Source organism: Manis javanica, chromosome 1 (genome assembly GCF_040802235.1).
Source record: "Manis javanica isolate MJ-LG chromosome 1, MJ_LKY, whole genome shotgun sequence".
Lineage (NCBI taxonomy): Eukaryota > Metazoa > Chordata > Mammalia > Pholidota > Manidae > Manis > Manis javanica.
Window position 1 is genome coordinate 144151680 of NC_133156.1, and position 18168 is coordinate 144169847.

Consider the following 18168-nt stretch of genomic DNA (forward strand, 5'->3'; position numbering starts at 1 on the left):
CTTCAAGAGTTAATTTATGACCCATAGACCCACTACCAGCCTTTTATTTTCTCCCCTTATCTTTACTGACAATGCTCCAAAACAACTTGAGGATTAGAGTGAAACATATACTGGGAACGACAAAGTAAGACTTTGGTTGGTGTTACCCTGAAACCCACTGAATTTATTGAGCTGAGTGAGTGCAGGGTAAAGCTGCCTTTGAAAGGACATAATTAAAAAAATTTATTATTGTTGCTATTATTTTGCCCTCAACTTTCTCAGCTGTGTTCCAAAAGAAAGTTGTGTAACAATGGAAGATTTCACAGCCTGTATCTTGGAGCTAAATCAGAGACCCGCTACCTATGCTGTTATTGCAGAACATGATGTGAATTCGGTAAACTCTCAATTAGAGTGAGGCCATAAACCAGTGAGTGAGTAATAAGAACATAGAGAGCATTTTGATTTGATAGGTGTTCAGCAGGCTTCCTATTACGTGTATTTTCCATTTTATTTAACAGAAAATTCCACCCAGTTTGCTTAGCCCAGCCATCTGGAACTTGTTTTGCCCTTTATTGCCTTTTGATACCTTGCCAACAAAAAGAAAAAAGTGGCTGAAAAAGTTATGGAAATACTAACTTTTAATGCAGTTAATGTTAAAGAAAATGCTAATTTTTCATATATTCCAACACGTGCGTTAAGTCAGATTAAGTTCCTCTCAGTTTTCCTTGGTAATTATTTGTTCTCTGGTATAGTTATGGAGTGTTTAGATTCCTGTCCTTCTCCTTCTATCATTTTACATCTCTGAGTCCCTACACATCGCACAGGTGTCAGGTTCAGTGATCATGGTCCCTTGATTAGGTAGGAGAACTCCACCTCAACCCTGAAGAACCCTAGATACTGCGCAAGGAAGTTTTCTCTGGTTGGTGCAGCTTCTATATTGACCAAACACGTTTTTCCATTCTGTGATGAAATTTTGTTTCACGAAAACAGTTTTTGAAAGTTACATCTTCAAAGTACCCTTTTCATGGAAGTGCTTACTGGGTACATTGAGTCATGGTTGATTTAAAGTTTGAAAAATACAAGTCAGATTCATTTGGCTTAAACATCTGTTTGCTTAACGGTCCACCCTGTGTAGGGGTGACCAGATCTCCTGTCTTTGTATCAAGTGGACTGAGCTTTGGGTGGCAGTGAGTCAAATGAGGTTGAGACCCATCTGCGAAACGGTGCAGTGTTGATCAAGTTGTCACAGGGATAGTGTAGTGTCCGTAGCAGACTTGCTGTGTGTCAGGCACTGTACTAGTTGTTTTTCAAATGTTATATCAGTCATGGAGGAAACCCTGCAAGGTAAGGGGTTTTATTCCCTTTTAATAGGTAAAGCTGAGATACAGAAGTTACATGTTTTTCTCTTGATAGGACCATGCAGCTGGGATTTGTTCTGGGATTTGCCAACTCAAAAGCCCATGTCCTGGGAGAAATTCTTCTCTTGATTGTGAATGATACCACCAGTTGATACTTTCTTCTAAAGAGTAGATCCAGTAGGCTTTGCTAAGGTGTTGGATGAATTTCTTGTTGCATTTGTGTGAAGACTTCACACAACGTTTTCATGTTATAGTTAGTAGAGTGTAAAAGCATTAGTCAAGCCAATGACAAAATATTTGAAAATGGACATACTTCCCTCTTAGTATTTATACAGGATCTGTGATATTTAGAGCACTGAATCCAATAAGATCTATAAAATTTAATCAGAGGGACATTTATAAAAATTTTATGCTCATTTAAAGAATATATTAGATAGGCATCAGCAGAGCTACAGAAAAACTATCATCTTAGATGAAAGTAATTTCTTCTTATTCATGGTGAATCAGTAGATCCTGAACACAGCTGAGTAGAGTTTTCTGTATCTTATGCTTCATTTATTGTAAATGAAATTAATTTTGTCCAATGATATCCTTTAAAGTCTTAAATATTATTGCAGTGAAGTATGATTATAATAATGTCTATTTATGCATGTAATATGTTTTCCTAAAATAATTATATAATAAATTTTCATTTCACAGTAACAACAAGTTTGGTGTCTCTATCACTCTCATCCAGTTAAACAAGAAAGATAGATGATAATTTTGAATCAGTTCCCACTAGATAGAAAAAATGTTGGGAAATGTTTTCAGATGAGTTTTACTTACAGAGATTTTACAAACCTATTTTTGTACACACCTTGCTTGTGTTCAGTGAAATTCATTTAAAGGAGGAGTAATATGCTTTATAAATGCCAGGCTGTTGGGAAACTTGGAGTCTAGGAATGTTTTAAAAACATATGAACTATTATGTCTATATAGTTTGACTAGCATATGGTCTTGTGTTGTCCATGTATAACAGAAACACTGTGCAGTAATATCTGCTATCATTTGCCTTCCGTGTCCTGTGTCTGTATATACTCAACAGGGTGAAAAGGTACAGTGATTTAATTTCTCCGATTTACGTAGTAATTTCAAGCATTCATTCTTCACGGTGTTCTAACCCCCTGTCTTTTGCCCTTGCAGCCACACACGCTAGCATGCTTTATTGGTCTTTCTGATTTGTAGGCTTCCAATTGTAAGGCTTATGCTTCTTATTTATGAGATCCCACTGAATGTACTGGAAGGTTTTGCCCCAGAATATCAAAGTTTATCAGCCCGTTTAGGTGAGTCCCAGCTCCTCCCTGCCCAGTACTATGGGCATGCCATTTAAGCCTTCGATTCTCTTTGCCTAAACTTTCTTAAGTCTTTTCTGAGGCTTCAGAAGCCAGTTAAGTTCCTTTTACTCTTCTCAGCTTAGCTTCCTCATTTCTGGTTAGTTCCATGAATATCTAGTGTATACTTTTACATTTGCTGCCATACGTTGTATATGTTTCAGTGATGCCCTCTCTCCCTCCCCAGAGTACTCCCTTGACAATATGGCAGAAGTTTTTGCCCACTGCCTTGCCACTGGATGATTTTACTTCTCGTCTCCTTGGGGACATGCCCGTTATTACCAAGTACCTGTCACTCTGGCTCCTAGGAGCCCAGCACCTGGCTGCCTGACCTTGTGACCCCTAACTGGGAGTGGAGATTCTGTTTCATCTTCTGCCAAGAGTGTGTTTTACGTGGTTGGTTATACAGAGTGCTAGATATGGTAGATGAAACACCAGAGTTGCTGGTGGGTAGATATATGAATACACTGTTTTCGTAATGAAGTCTCTTATCCAAGAAAATAGTAACAACGGGGGGTTATTCAGTGTAGAAACAGTACTAAGGTCATAGAGGAAACACAATAAGGCTGTTCATTTGCTTTACATGGCATGCTTGATCTGAAAGCCTAAGGAATATTATTAGTCAGTCAAGATAGCCACCCCAATGCTAAGTCATTTAAATACAGAATGACCTAGGAAGTGGTAGACTGTATTTTATTTTCATAGAAATAATTCTCTAGGGCTTAATCAGAACAGGCAGAAGGAGGGAGGTGTAAAGGAAAGAGCCCTGAAATCAGTCACAAGATTGTTTTTCTGTTCATCGTTTACTGGGACAGGATGCTACCTTCTTAACGGTGACAATCTTTCATTCCAGTGAATGCCTTGCGTGGATTTAGACCCTCTGTCTCTAAAAGAAGGCTTTGTACTTATAATCACAATACTAATTGGCTCTAATCAGCCTCAGTTTTTTGTCCTGTAAATTATAACTTGTCATATTTTATAATCTTGCTTGTATATTTGATGTACATTTTTCTGTTTGGTGGGCACAAGATTAATTTCATTCCTTTTTCTATTCTGCCCTTGTAGGTTGTTCACCAGCGCAGTTGAATTCTTTAGGCTGGAGATGAGCTATTATCTCTGGCATATGGTAATGATGTGATTTGACTTCCAGTCTCTGGGTGACATAAGGGGAGTGCTCACACCTGTTCTGGTTTGGGATGGCATTCGTGGGGCTCAGATCTGCTTCCCCTTCCTGTTCCTGGATATGGTTGGGAAAGCGGTGCCATTCAGAGGACACCCATGGTTTAGATCAGGCACAAGGTACACATGGACAATGAGACTCATCTTTTTATGTATCTGCTTTAGCCCAGTGGCTGAGCTAAGTGTCCAGGTAAGAAGAGTTACTAACCTCTGGAGCCCACAGGATGCTCAGCAGCAAAGCAGAGACCATTACAGAGACATGCCGTTTGATTCCTCTCTTACCTGGAGCCCATGGTGCAGCCAGCTGACCCTATTTCTTTTGCCTGGGCTGAAACAACTAGCTTAGTAGGCATGAAGGTTGAGAATAATTTTTAGAATGGTGCTGTAAGCTATTTTATTTATGGTTATACAGTGTACATAGTTTCTCAGGTTATCATAGGATAAAATAAGAAAAGCCTTAATGAAAATAAATGTCCAGATGGAAATTATCATTTGCTCTAACTCTAGAGTGAGTAGGTACAAAACACTCTGTTGTGGAACTGTAGGCAGCCTGTGTGTCTTTTTTATTTACTTGTAGATTGTTTTACTTATTTATATCTGTGAAAAGAATAGCCTGGATACTTTGCAAGATTAAAGACCAATGACACGGAAATCCCAAACTGGGGAGATTGACAGCAGACTGCCCAGGTAAATCAGACATTAGAACAGCCTCAGGAAAATGGAACAAAGTGCTTTGAAAAGGTGAGTAAAGAAAGGTCCTACCTCCCTGAAGCCCATGTAATGTCAAAGAAAATTTATTAGTTACACAAATGATATTTTTAATAAGATCATAGTATGTATCTGGAGCTGTTCCTTATCATTATTATTATTACTAATTTTTCACTTTCTTAATAGATTGACCTGTAAAGTCATGTGATTTCTTTTGTCCTATTGTAGGTGTAGGCGCATGCTCAAATGCTGTTTACACACATTCTTTTATTTAATAACAACAAATGAAAGATACAGGAAAATAAAACTAACATTAGCTTTTAATTTATACTTTCTAACAAAAGTTCTCATGATAAAAGCCTTTTTTTCCTATATAATTATTATTTTCATAGGGAGAGACATACAATTTTTTATTAAGATTACATCATGCCTGGATATAGGGAAAAAAACCTTAAGTAAAAAATATGGTGTCACACTTAATATCAGTAAGAAAGCAGAGAGCAGTGGGGGTCTTCCCAGTTTGTTACAATCTTAATTTTCCTGGAAGTTGCCTTCTCTTCCTGGGGATGCTGGTTGCATAGCTGCATGGATGGTCAACAGAAGCCACCCTGGTAGTGAAGCTCTCCCGCCCCATGTAATGCCTCCTTCCTGGGGCACCTTCACTGTGTAGCCAGGTGCGTTCAATCATTTCTCAACCCTCCTCCAGGAGGGAAGTACACTTTACCACAGGGAGAAACTTAGTCATGGAAAGGCTTAAGATGTGAAGGTCTGAAGGTCAACCCATAAGCAGTTACAGAGCCAGTGCCCAGGAGCCTGTGTGTCTTCACATGCAGGTAAAGGCCCCTTCCCAGGTGTGGGTGGGGAGACAGAGGCTGGGGCTGGGGGCAGGTGCTGGACACAGAGGGACAGAGGGCGTAGGGTTGTAGTTCTACCTTGCTATGAACTCCGATTGCTTATGTTTTTGTTGCACAGTTTGTTCCTTGCCAGCTGGACAAGTAACTTTGTTGCTCAGGTTTGCCTGAAAAAGTCTTTGAACTCGCTTGATGAGAAGTCAGCCTGAATCCCGAATTCCAACCAGGATATCTGACCCTGAGGGTGGATTTAGAGAGAGGTGTGTTTGGGTGAATGGTTTGCTCGTGGCTTTCTTGGTGAATCATTCTCATGTGTCTTTAGCCACATTTCTAAACTGATAGATATTAACCTGTACTTTTACACAGAACACTTAGGGGACCAGGGTGCAAATGAAGAGCAGCCTGGGTACGAGGAGCCCCGGGCCCTGGCTTCAGCTGCGCTGTCAGCCAGCTCCGGGTTCTCAGGCGAGCAGCTTCCCCTCGTGGGGCCTCAGTTTTCAAATCTGTGACCAGAGAAGGTTAAAGTCAAGTTACTGGTTTTAAGCTGGCCCCGAATTTCCCTGAAGCGCTGTGAGAGGAAGGGGCTGGCTCATGGCTTTTGAAGACAGTGGTCTATTGTTAGAAAAGGCTTGAGAATCGGCCCACCCGATGTTCCTGGAGCTCTGCTTGACTCTGACATTTATTTTAAAACTATAACCTGAATTTTAAAACTATAAGAAAGTTAAAATTTGTCTTGGAACTGTCTTCACTGTAGAAGGGCTGCAGTGTGGAGTGGCTCAGAGCCCCTGGGCGGACCTCTCAGCTTTGCCATTTACTGTGTCCTTGGGCACATTTCCTAGTAACCCTGCGCCTCTGTTTCTTGTCTATGAAAAGGGGATGATGACCTTGGGTGATGATGTGTTAATGTAGGTTCGTTGATTGTAACAAAGGTACTCTTTTCGCTGAAGACAAGAGCCATTGTTTCTTCTGTTTTCTCAAAGCAGAATGTATATTCAAATCTTACTAGGTCTGAATAGTAATAAAAGGACAGTTTGTTTCATGTTGAGAAAATATTTGTAACTTTCTACTGTTCTAGGCTTTAGTTATTATATTTATTCTTAGTCTAGGTTAGAGCCTTTATGAGACTTTTCTCACTGGTTAACCTTTTAAAAGCCTGTGTTATGCTCTCTTTTTATGTATCTAGGACTCTGCTAAACTTAACAGTTGAGTATGCAATTGCCATTATGCAAATGTTTCTATCTGGACAAGTCCTGCTGTTGGGCATGTGAAGTTCTTGGAGACAGAGCTAATTCAGTGATGTCATGTTGACCATCTTCTGTTGATCTGGTTTCTAACAGGTTCTCCCTCCCATGTCCCTTTCTCTGATGAGGTAAGCCAAGAGACCTGCCTTAGCATCATCTTGAGGAATTAGAAATGCAAAGCTCTATTTTTCCTGGTGGGTAAAGAGAGATTCCTGATAGTCATCATTTTTGGCCATTTCTGCCTACCTCTGGGTCCCTTTGCCTGACTAAGTTGCATGCAGTGAGGGCTTAGGGTGACCAAGTTGGTGCCTTCTACAGATGTTGTTTATCACACACTTCTTTCCTGTAGTCAGTCAGCTCACTGCTCAGTAGTAATAGTGATATGGAAGAGAAGCTAGTATATGTGATGTTCCCTCCTTTAAAAGACCATGTGTGTGGGTTCATGATTACGGGCCATCAATGGGACACCAGGAACCCTGGTGACATTTTGCAAGTATTAACTCATTTGTTCCTTGCAGCCACCCAGCAAGGTGGATATGTATGTTCCAGAGAAAGGGGACCTCTCAGAGCTGCAGGAACTCAGCCAAGGTTTTAGTTTCTGCATTTGACTTGGTCAGCCCAGTGCTTAGTACATTGTTTTCACTGTCTCTTTCCTGGCTTCCCATTGGCATTTATTATAAATTCTTCAGTTTGGTGAGGGTGAGTGCAGGTGACCCAGGCTCAGGAGGGATGCTGCCCTGAGCCTTCTGAACACTTGACTTTGAGTTTTACATAAAACTAGGAAAGGTGCTGCCTTATGAATGGGAAGTTTGAGAAGCCCAGTGTCAGGAGACTTCATGGCTACGGGTGATAGGGACTTTTTATGAGCATGTAGGACAGTCCCCATTGAGAGGTTCCTGTGGCATTTTGGGTCTCTGGGGGCAGGGGGCCGTGTGTCTTTCTCTGAAGCCATGTCTCAGTGTTACTCAGATTCTCCAAAGGGAGAGCACTGCTGCAACAAGCAGGGCATTTTGAACACCCTGTTTTGTTTCCCAACGTGTACAAACATAGCCTCAGAAGAAGATGTTCCTGGAATTGACTGCTTGGGCCTGTTGTTTCATGGTGGGATAAAATAATGAGTATCTTGCTTAACATTTGTAACTCTAGAAGTTGCTTCCAAACCACATGGCTCTTTATTAAACTGGGTGAGAGAACATGCCTGGAGACCTTATATTCACCCTTTCAATGGGGGGCTAGATAATCTGTTCTGGAATCTGTTCAAAAGGAGGCAGTGAAACAGCTTATTGCTTGTTGGTTTATGACTGTAATGCCAGTATCCTCCATATGTGAGCTCACCTTTGGAGGTCACCTGAGACAGTCCACCTGGAAGGCCTTAGTGTTTGTTCATTCATTTGTGGCTATTTTCTTCCTGTGATCTCAAGAACTAGCTATTGGAGGTTAGTCTAATCATAATTTCTGCCCCTAGTAAGGGGAAATTATTGGTCTTCAAATTATGTGCCCATGGGACGCTGGAATGGTCCCCTGCCTTCTAATCACTCATGACTGCAAATAAAGATTATGAAATCATTTGATTAAATAAGGAACCTGGTGATACAGCATTTGAGACTTTGAGCTGTTACTCTGTCTTATAACTGATTTGGCCTTGGCTTAAAGACTTATTGTTGGTATTAGAAAGTTATGAGCACCCAAGCTGCAGTTTGAGTCCTGTTTTTATCACACACACACACACACACACACACACACACACACACACACACATACAGTGGAGAGTGCTACTTGAAACCATTTGACTTGATGACTTTGATTAGAAAAAATCATTGATTAGTTGTATGGCAGACAATGAATAAAAGCATGTATCATTATGGCTTTGGGAAATAGGACAGCCTGAGATTTCATAGGTGGGGAATTTAATATGGCAATCATATGTATGTGTTCTAATGATGAACCCCTGGGGCATGTTGTTCTTGGCTACGAGCACCACGCAGTGTGATAGCCATGCCTTACTGCGTGTCTGACCAGCTCTGAGGCAGGGGAGGAAAACTGTGTGTGCACTCTCGGTTTCTCATTTCTCATTCTCTTTTTCTGCTTTATGGAGTTGTTTGTTTCTAAGGCTTTAACCTCTGAGCACTGACAGGGAACACTTGGCAAAGAGGATTGGCCCATTTTTCAATTGAATGTGAGATGGCTTAAAATTAGGGGTTCCAATTTTCATTACAATGTGACAGCAGGTATGTATTAATCATTGCATGCAAGTCATTGTGAGATGATGCATGTAAAGAACTCAATATTATAATCTTCATAGCACCCCATGGGGAAAGTACAATTAATTTCTTCATTTTGTAATGAGGCAGTTGTGCTTTAGAGAAGTTAAGTAACTTACCAGTCAACCAGCCAGCCAGCAAGGGGCAGTGCAGGGGCTTACACACCAGGAGAGCTGGGCTCTTAGCCCCTCCTGCATGTCTTCATTTGTCTCTCAAACATTGGTTGTGACTATAACGTTTAAGACCCAAGCTGTCTATTGTGATTGAAAGGTGTTGTGTCTCTGCCCAGGGGCTTGTGCTGTATGGGGGGAATTTAAATTATTAATAATTATATCACTTTGTAAGTGGAATGATAAAGGGTGTCTCCAGTGGGTTTTCAGTGTAGGATTGAAGGAAGAATTGATTCTCTTAGGGGTGTGAGTGAGTAAATAACAAAGCTTCTGCATTTGAGGAGAGCTCCCACAGGATAGAGGAATAGATGGTAGTTGTAGTTGAGAGAAGGCATTCAGAGCATAAAGAGCATGTGTAGACAAGAAAATGCTGATGTCTCAAGAATGCAGAGTCATGCATGGTTCATGGAGAGAGATGAGGCTGGAGTGTGGAGTGAGATCGTATTGCGTCTTGCAGGCCATGCTTGGAGACTGTCCACAGGATTGAGTGCAGAGGGTCAAGATAGAGGTAATCAAGCCCTGTTGAGGACGATGGAAGAAATAGAGAATGGAGCCAGAGGTCTTTCAGTCAACACAGTGATTGGGTCAGGGAGAGAAGGTCATTCAGTGGGTACCAATTTGTGGTCACTGAATACACACCATGTTGGGAACAGGTGCTATGGGGTCCTCACAAAAACCTTGACAAGTAGGTGGTCTTGGTATTTTAGATGAGGAAAGAGAGTTGGCAAAGATGAGTATACTCTTCCCAAGTCATCAAAGGGGGGAGGAATTCAAGCTCACATCTGTCTGATTCCAGAAATTGCTCTGAGGTCCTGTGGAATAATCCTTTTGAATGGTGTAATTGGAGATAAAGTCATAGCATCTCTTTTGAAATTGAGGGTGAGGTTGAGACATGTCATTTCTAAAATGCCTAGAGAGAAGTGCTGGTTGCTGAAGAGAAGCCGTCAGAGGCCTTTTTAGTTCTGTGGTTGTACATTACAGTGGAACTAACTTGTCCTTGGCTGTGAGCAAAATCACATTATTAATTGTAAGAATATGTGGAAATTTTGTGGATCCTCCTTTATGGGTTAATGTTAAGAGATTGGACTAAGAGAGTAGTTATTTAGAGATCTGAGTTTGTGTGTGTGTGCGTGTGCTGAGTTAGTCATTTTAAGCATGCGGTTATAGCAAATAAGGACATGATTAAGCATGAATAAGCATGGAGATGCTGTATATCAGTGCAGACCATTGTCTAGTGGTTCCCACATGGGGTCCACTTGCACTGGAACAGGCTTGCATTTGTCATGAGAGCAAGCTGGAGACAGTGTGCTGGCCTGCTCAGAGACACTGGTATGGAGGGAATGGTGACAGGAGAAGAGACAGCTGTTTGTTGTGACTATATTGTGGTTAACTAGCAACCGTGGGCCAGTTCTCATCCTTGAAATTCCTTCAGAAAGCTCGCATGGGATAAGAATCTTGCCCAGGAGATCCCCATAGGATGAGAATTTTGCTCAGTGGTCAGGGAATTAATTTGTAAAGATATGCTTGTTTAAGATTTATAGGCTTGTGATTTATGTAGGGAAAAAGAAAAACTCTTCTGTGATCAGACTGCTGATTTGACAGTTGCTCGTGTGCTGTGACCTCATGCTGTGGGAACAGTGGAGGCAGAAGAGTTTATGGTACTTGAGAGCCGAAAAGAGGGCCACAGGGGACCCTTAACTGTGTTGTCCCACGGGTGTCGTGTGATGGGGCTGCACCTGTGATCCCACCTCCTAGTAGTTCTGAGATTCTAGAAGAGTGTATTTATTAATGAAGGGCGGATATGGGGGGAATCATTCTCTTTGGCTGACATATGGCGCTAGATCCTTAATCTTCCCAGGACCTTAGTTCTCTGATCAGGGAAGCATCACAGCCTTTGCATTTCTGCACAGTTGAAGTGCTTCATGTAAGTACCTGGGCATGTGTTCATGGATTTTGCTGCTGGTTCTTCCATTCTGCTTTTCCCTTTGGAGAACAAGTGATGCTGGGAAGACTTTCCTTTGGCCACCTGCCTTCATTGCTCGAACACTAGAAAAATGCTGGGAAAAGAATGGAAACTTCTGTCACCTGTGTGTGGATGGAGAAGTGTGTGCATGGTCTCGTGGCATTGTTGGGAGTGTCGAGATGAGTTCTTGGGCTTGGAACTGGGTCTCCACCAACACAATTAGTAAATAAATATGTAACTATTTTAAAATTGAAATTATTAAGTTGAATAGAAGTACTTTAAATTATGCGATAATTTATAATGATAGATAAAACAAAATACAAAGCACTTCAGAATTATAAATTCTGTAAGATAATTTAAAGTTATTGTAGAATCAGCTGCTTCCTGAATTGTGTGGCAGCAGGTTCTCTAGAGAGCTAGTGCATTTCAGCCTAAAATTGCTTTGGGCACAAACCATTGAATTAGGAATGTCAATTTGGAGATGGTTTTTGTGTGGCTCTTAGCCTTTTTCTGTGTGCCAGTAGGTCACCCATACCTACCCCCCTCTGTGTCGGCGGATGGCCTGTGAAAACTTGATGTATGAAGGGCTGTCTCCTTATGGCAGGCTCCCCACAGTCACTGCTACCACCAAACACCACTGTAGAACCCCACCTGCCCCAAACTGCAAAGATGCCCCACAGTCCCTCTGGGGAATCAGCCATACTTCAACTTTCTCCCTCGCCAGCCTCTGCTGCTGGAGCCATCGTCACAAGAACCTGGTCTCCTGGTTGGAATTTGGAATTTTTTAACAGCTTCACTTGAGATATAATTCATATACCATAAAGGTCACCCTTTTAAAATTTGCAGCACTTTTCATAAGTTCACAGAGTAGTGAAACCACCACCATCTAATCTTAGAATATTTTCAACACCCCAAAAAGAAAACCTGTACCCACTGACAGAAACTTTCCTATCCTCCTCACCTCAATCCCTGGCAACCACCAACCTATGTTCAGTCTGTGGATTTGCTTCTTCTAGAAAGTTCATATAAATTCAGTCATACAATACCTGGCCTCTTATGACTGCTGTCTTTCAGTTTGCGTAATCCATGTGGTAGCATATATCAACACTTTATTCCTTTTTATAGCTGAATAAAACTCCATTGTAGGACATACCATATTTATTTATCCATTCATTCATTAGTTGACAGACCATTGAATTATCCCCACTTTTTTTGATTATTATGAAAAGTGTTGCTATCACCATTCATGTACAGGTTTTTGTATGGACATGTATTTTGTTTTTCTCAGGTAGACACCTAGGAGTGGTATTGCTGGGTCAATGGAATAAATTTTTACAGAGAGACAAATACTGCAGTACCATCTTTACATTGGACGTGTAGCATACACTTTACAAAGTTTTCAAATGTGTTGCTTTCTCCAGTGGTATGGATACAGTATGGTTGCAAAATTGTCAGGCTGCCTAAAGCAGTCCATCTTTACACTCCTGGGGACACAGGGTGGCACAGTGGTTTTTGAGTCAAACTGATGTCAACAGAGGTCTTCGTGTTGCTATTTTCTGACCTATAGCTAGCAGGTTGCGATTTCTGAATCAGTTCCTTGTCCACATTGAACTCAGGGCTGTGGTTCTCAACTCTCACAGTTTTTATAAAAGATTTCATGTCTGTGTCCACAGAAAATGGTAACATCTCTGTGGGTAAATTTGATAGAAGGAGGAGATTTCTCTCCTGCAGGTTGATGAGGTTGGTCCCTGGCGGATCTTCAGTATCCTGAGCCAGACTGGACCCTTCTCTGCTCTGCTCTGACTCTCGGCTCACAGGAAATTGTTTCACAGAGTGCCTGCCCTCTTGCGTCTTTCTAGAACCTCTCCTGCTCTAATCTGTGAGAATCTCCATTAAGCACTAGAGAAAAATATCGCATAATAAACTAAGCTTCTGAAGGGTTATGAGCTCATTGTATTTTACCTCCAGTGTGGCATGTGGAGGAAACGCACAAAATAAATGAAGACTCCAGCTCTGGTGCTTTTGAACACTTGATCTCTGACTTCTATTTAGAAATTATGGATGACCACTGCCCATGCCCTTCGGGTGATCTGGCATTTGATGCCACACTGTTGTCGTATTTCTTCTAGGCTTCAGAATATACTGTTTTTCTTGATGTGTTTTTTTCTGCTCTTGTTTCAGTCAGTGGGGTCTTTGGTCAGTGTGCTGCTTAGGTAAAAAAACTTGAATTTAAGTTCTGGTTTCCTCCTGTAAAATCTTTGGCTATGTGGCATGTCCTCTAGAGAAGTTCAGTATACCATCTTGTTTTTCTGTATACCATTTTATTTTTCTCTGGAGACTTGAGCGCTGATCAGCTCTCCTTTGGAATGGGACCACCCAGACGCTGTGGTGGCTCCTGAGTCAGGGAGGTGCCTCTCAGCTGGTGACCTAGCTCTGATGAGATGAATGAAATCTGGTCCTTTCAAAAATAATTAAAGGTGGTTTTTAACACCATTTCCCTGTTATTGCTGGCTTCTTCAAGCATGACCACCCGCATCAAATATGCTGAGATTGGACCTATTAAATAGAGATGCTTCTGTCCTCTGGTGATGGAAATGAATCAGAAGGGGTTTCCATCCCCAATTCATCTCGATTCTTCTCTGTAGCATTTTCTTGGCCAAAGAGTACATTTTTTTTTCTAATGAAAATAATCAAATATGTGCATTTGCAGTGAATATGCCAAAACAATCCCCTGAAAGTATTAAGAGTTATGCAGAGCCACCTATCTGAGAACATCCTAATGACTGGATATATTTTCCTCCAGATGTTAATTGTGGCAGTGAAGATCCACATCTAACAATAATTGGGTACTTACAGTGAGCCTGGCATTTTCTGAATGTTTCACATTCATGAAAATATTAAGTCCTCATACATTTTATGGGAAAAGCACAAAGGTTATCCCCGCTTGAAGATGTAAATAGAGGTAATACAATTCATTAGTAAGAGACAGAGCCAGGATTTGCTTTGAATCCACAGCCAGGCTCAGAGCCCAGGCTCCCAGTGTCCATGTGTTTATATTTCAATGTGAGAATGTTTGTGTGTACATGCATGTAAGCATGCATTTCTGGGTGTGCCCCCTGTGTGCATGTGTGCATTTGTTTATATGCTGCAAAAAGCTTTGTTTTCTGCTAATACACTTAATATTATATCTTTGTATTTCTCATGTCCTTAGCATCTCTCTTAAAAATAATACTGTTTTCCCAATGAACTTAATTTGTATAGAACTATTTCCCTCTCCCTAAATAGAAGTTTCCATTCATGGTTATGACACGTAATAACCAGAGTAGGAGGAATATATTTCAATGTAAACCTTTGTTGACGCGTTTTAATGAATTCTTTCTGAAAATGCCCTGGAGATGAAACCATAAGAGCAAAGTGTAAGAATGCTTCTAAACCCCTTGTAAGTTCTCAGTGTGAGTGTGTGTGTGTGTGTGTGTGCTGGTGTGTCAAATCAAAAAAGCATGTTAAACCAACATAGCCCACACCAACTGTCTTGTGTTTGTGTTTCAAAACTGGTGATTATTAAAGTAATACTGGATTCCACAGGTGGAAAGAAACTTTTTTCAGGCTTTGCAAATAAATAGCTTTGTTCCACAACTTGCTGATTGATTGTGATCTGTGACGTTAGTTACTCAACTAGTTAGCTCTGGCTGTGCGAGGAAGCATCGTGAAACGGTGTGTTCTGTGCTGGGGAAGAGTCGACTTTCCGGAAGGAGGTGTCTGTGAGGGAGAGCACAGCTTCGTCACCTCTGTAATCTCCTCCTCAGGCTGATGAGCTGCTCCTCCGGCTCTATGGTTGTAACCGGTGAGAAGGGCAGGCACTTGGCAGAACAGCGAGACCAAGCACAACATTTTGCCTCTACCGTATGATGTTAGAGACTGTACATCATTGTCAGCCACACTGTCAACCAGAAAACGCAGTCTTTTGCTTATCAACAAAACAAACGTGTGCTAATTTTCACAGCTATGTGCTGTTGACCAAGCTAAAGTGGGAGTTCAAGGTCAAAAATGCAGTATGGCCACGTCAGAATGAAGAACGTTTTGTCAATGCCAGTGTCCAGGAGCAGTTCTTCCAGGATAAGCAGGGAGCTGTGCTGTGCATAACACAGTTTATCTGTCAAGGCTGACAGAAAAACCAATTTCATTTCCTTATGTAAGAGGGAAGGTCAGCCCTCCTCCCCCACCCCGTAAAATGAATCTAGTAAGTGGAGGAGTGGGGTGGGCATGGTGGTTCTGGTTTTAGAAATGTCCATCACTGACCCGTGGTTTATAGTTGTATGTCACATGTTCTCATATAACTGCTTTTCAGTGGAATTTAAGTGCAAACAGGAATTTCCTGTAGTGTTTGGAGAAACTTAAGGGAAGCTGGCCTCTGCTGTGTGAACGTTTGTACCTTCCAGCCAGGGACCCCTGCCTCCTGTCTGCTCAGAGCCACTGTGTCCGCCATTGTTTCCTGCTCCCTTAGGCTCAGCCAGTCAATCTGACCTGAATCGGAATATGTACTTTAGGGAGCTACTCCCCGTTAATCCACAAAGCTAATCTCACTTCACTCATTTACTTAAATCTAAATAACATTCACTCACTTTAAATTACAGAATAAATAAATGCTTGTTGAAAGTTCAAACAATGTAGCAGAATAGAAAATACCCCACTACTTAGGAGTAACCACAATTCTCTTTGCATCTACAAACACATTAACGTGGAAGTCATTTGGTTTATTTTAGTCAAAAAATTAGACTTTTTTCTCTCTTTCTTCTATTTCTTTCCATAGATAAATAAATGTCTGTACTTTTTTCACTCAACATCATTATTGGATTTTGTAAAATTGAAGTATAGTTGGTATACAATGTTATATTGGTTTCAAGTATACCTCATAGTGACTCCACAGTTGCCACATTATTACTCACCCCAACTAGTGTAGTTACTACCTTTCAACATAGAAAGATGTTACAGAACTATCGATTATATTTTCTATGCTGTACTTTCATCCCCTTGAATAATTTGTATTATGATTAAGAGTTTGTGCCTTTTTGTTCCCTTCACCTGTCTCACCTGCCCGCCCCAGCCCCACCCCATGGTAACCACCAGTCATTTCTCAGCCACTATGGGTCCATTGCTGTTCTATTCCTTTTGTTTTGAAGTGTAATTGACATGCAACATCTGGTTAGTTTCAGGTGTACATCACAGTGATTTGCTATTTTTATACATACAAAATGATCTCCACAAGAAGTCTAGTTACTATGTGTCCTCATAAGAAGTTGTTACAGTGTTATTGGTTATATTCCTTGTGCTGTACATTTCATCTCATGATTTATTAATTTTATAACTGAAAGTATGTACCTCCTAACCAACCCCCTTCACCTATTTCACCTGCGCCCAGTTCCTCCCTCCTGTGGAAACGGACTGTTCATTTCCTTTATCTATGCATCTGTTTCTGTTTTGTTTCATTTGTCCATTTGTTTTGTTTTTTAGATTGTACATGTAAGTAAAATCTTATGGTATTTGTCATTCTCTGTCTTGTTTTACTTAGCATCATATGCTTTAGATCCATCCATGTTGTCACAAATGGCAGGATCTCATTCTTTTTTATGGCTGAGTAATATTCCATTGTATATATGTACCACATCATCTTTATCCATTCATCTGTCTGTGGACACTTAGGTTATTCCAAATCTTTGCTGTTGTAAATAATGTTTCAGTGAACAGAAGGGTGCATATTTTTATGTCAGTGTACAGAGTTTTACTACGTTGATTTTACAAGCTGCATGATATATAACAGTATGAAAGTACCATAATTTATTTGGTTTCATTACTTAGAACTTTGGTCTTTCATTCCAAAAAGTAAACATGTTTGCTACCCCCATTCTCTGTAAATGCTACCCTGAGACTGTATTCCATTTATCTGCCAAAAGTGTGATCTTTTTACTTCTGTCCATTCCCATGATTCCTGTGCTTCTAAAACCCGTCTCTCCCCCAGCCTCCTCTGATATTAGCCTGGCACTTCTTTCCACTCTTTGTTAGTGTTTGGTTGCTTCATTCATTCAACAAATGCAAGATGCTTTCTATGTGCAGGGAATTGTGGTGGGCTTTGAGGGACTAAGTAATGAGTGGGACACAGGCTCTGCTCTCATGACCCTGCTGCACACTGGGGATGCCGCATCACAAGGCAGAAGGAGCCAGATGTGTGCAAAGGGAGTTGAGAGCCACGGAGACACGTTGTGTCCTAAGGAGGCTCGGTGGGGGTGTCCTTGTTTCTTGCTGGGGAAATGACTCGTGGGTGGCAGAGCCTGGAACTCAGAGGTGTGTGGTTCTTCTAGAGATGTGGGGGAACATGTTCTAGGCAGAGGGCGGAAGTGGGAGAGCCTGGGGCCTCAGGAGGTTAGTGAGTGTCTAATCCTATCTGGCTGGTTGGAGCTTGCAGAGTCATTGATGTACAGAACCAACTGCATTTATTCATTTTCACATTAGCACTTTTGGAAAGTCTATTGCTTTTTTATATGGTTTTAACAATTAAATATATTATTTACTTTAGCTTCTTTTTTATTTGCAGTAAGTATGGACTTACTGTATTACATATTATCCTTGAATTTTTTCTATTAGCATTGTATTTTTAATATTTATGTTATATGTAGCTGGCATCCATTCATTTTCCCTGTTATATAATATACCATAAAGATCTCCATTCCCTCAGTGGACATCTGTACTATTTCTAGTGTTTGCTTTTGTGAACCATGCTGCTGTGGACGCTCTTTTACATGTTTCCTGGGTAGATGTGGAACTTCACTAAGGCTGAGCAGCCCACCATCACAGCTCTTCTTAAACAGTGAACCGCTATTATATCCTCCTTGTACGAAGGCAGTAATTCAGTTGTTAGAGATTTTTTTCCTACAAGATTAAGAATTTTTTTTAAGAGTTCTTATTTATATTCGTTAAAAGATTTTTAGTATTTCCTAATTGCTAGGGAGTACTGTACCTCCTTTCAAATTAACTCATATAATTTTAAGCTGTGGCTTTTATCTTCATGTTACAGATGATGGAATGTGAGGCAT

At 40.9% G+C, this 18168-nt stretch overlaps 1 protein-coding gene across 4 annotated transcripts in view; it reads left to right on the plus strand.

The window, feature by feature from the left end:
* SEMA5A (semaphorin 5A) overlaps positions 1 to 18168 on the plus strand; it is a 439431-nt gene that overhangs the window by 134424 nt on the left and 286839 nt on the right. Inside the window, exon 1 of one of the 4 annotated variants that reach the window (XM_037024960.2) lies at positions 4448 to 4627. The exons of the other annotated variants lie outside the window; for them this stretch is intronic. The gene's annotated coding sequence lies outside the window, so the exon portion shown is untranslated. Of the gene's footprint in view, positions 1 to 4447; positions 4628 to 18168 lie in introns of those variants that run through there. 4 annotated transcript variants of the gene reach the window in all.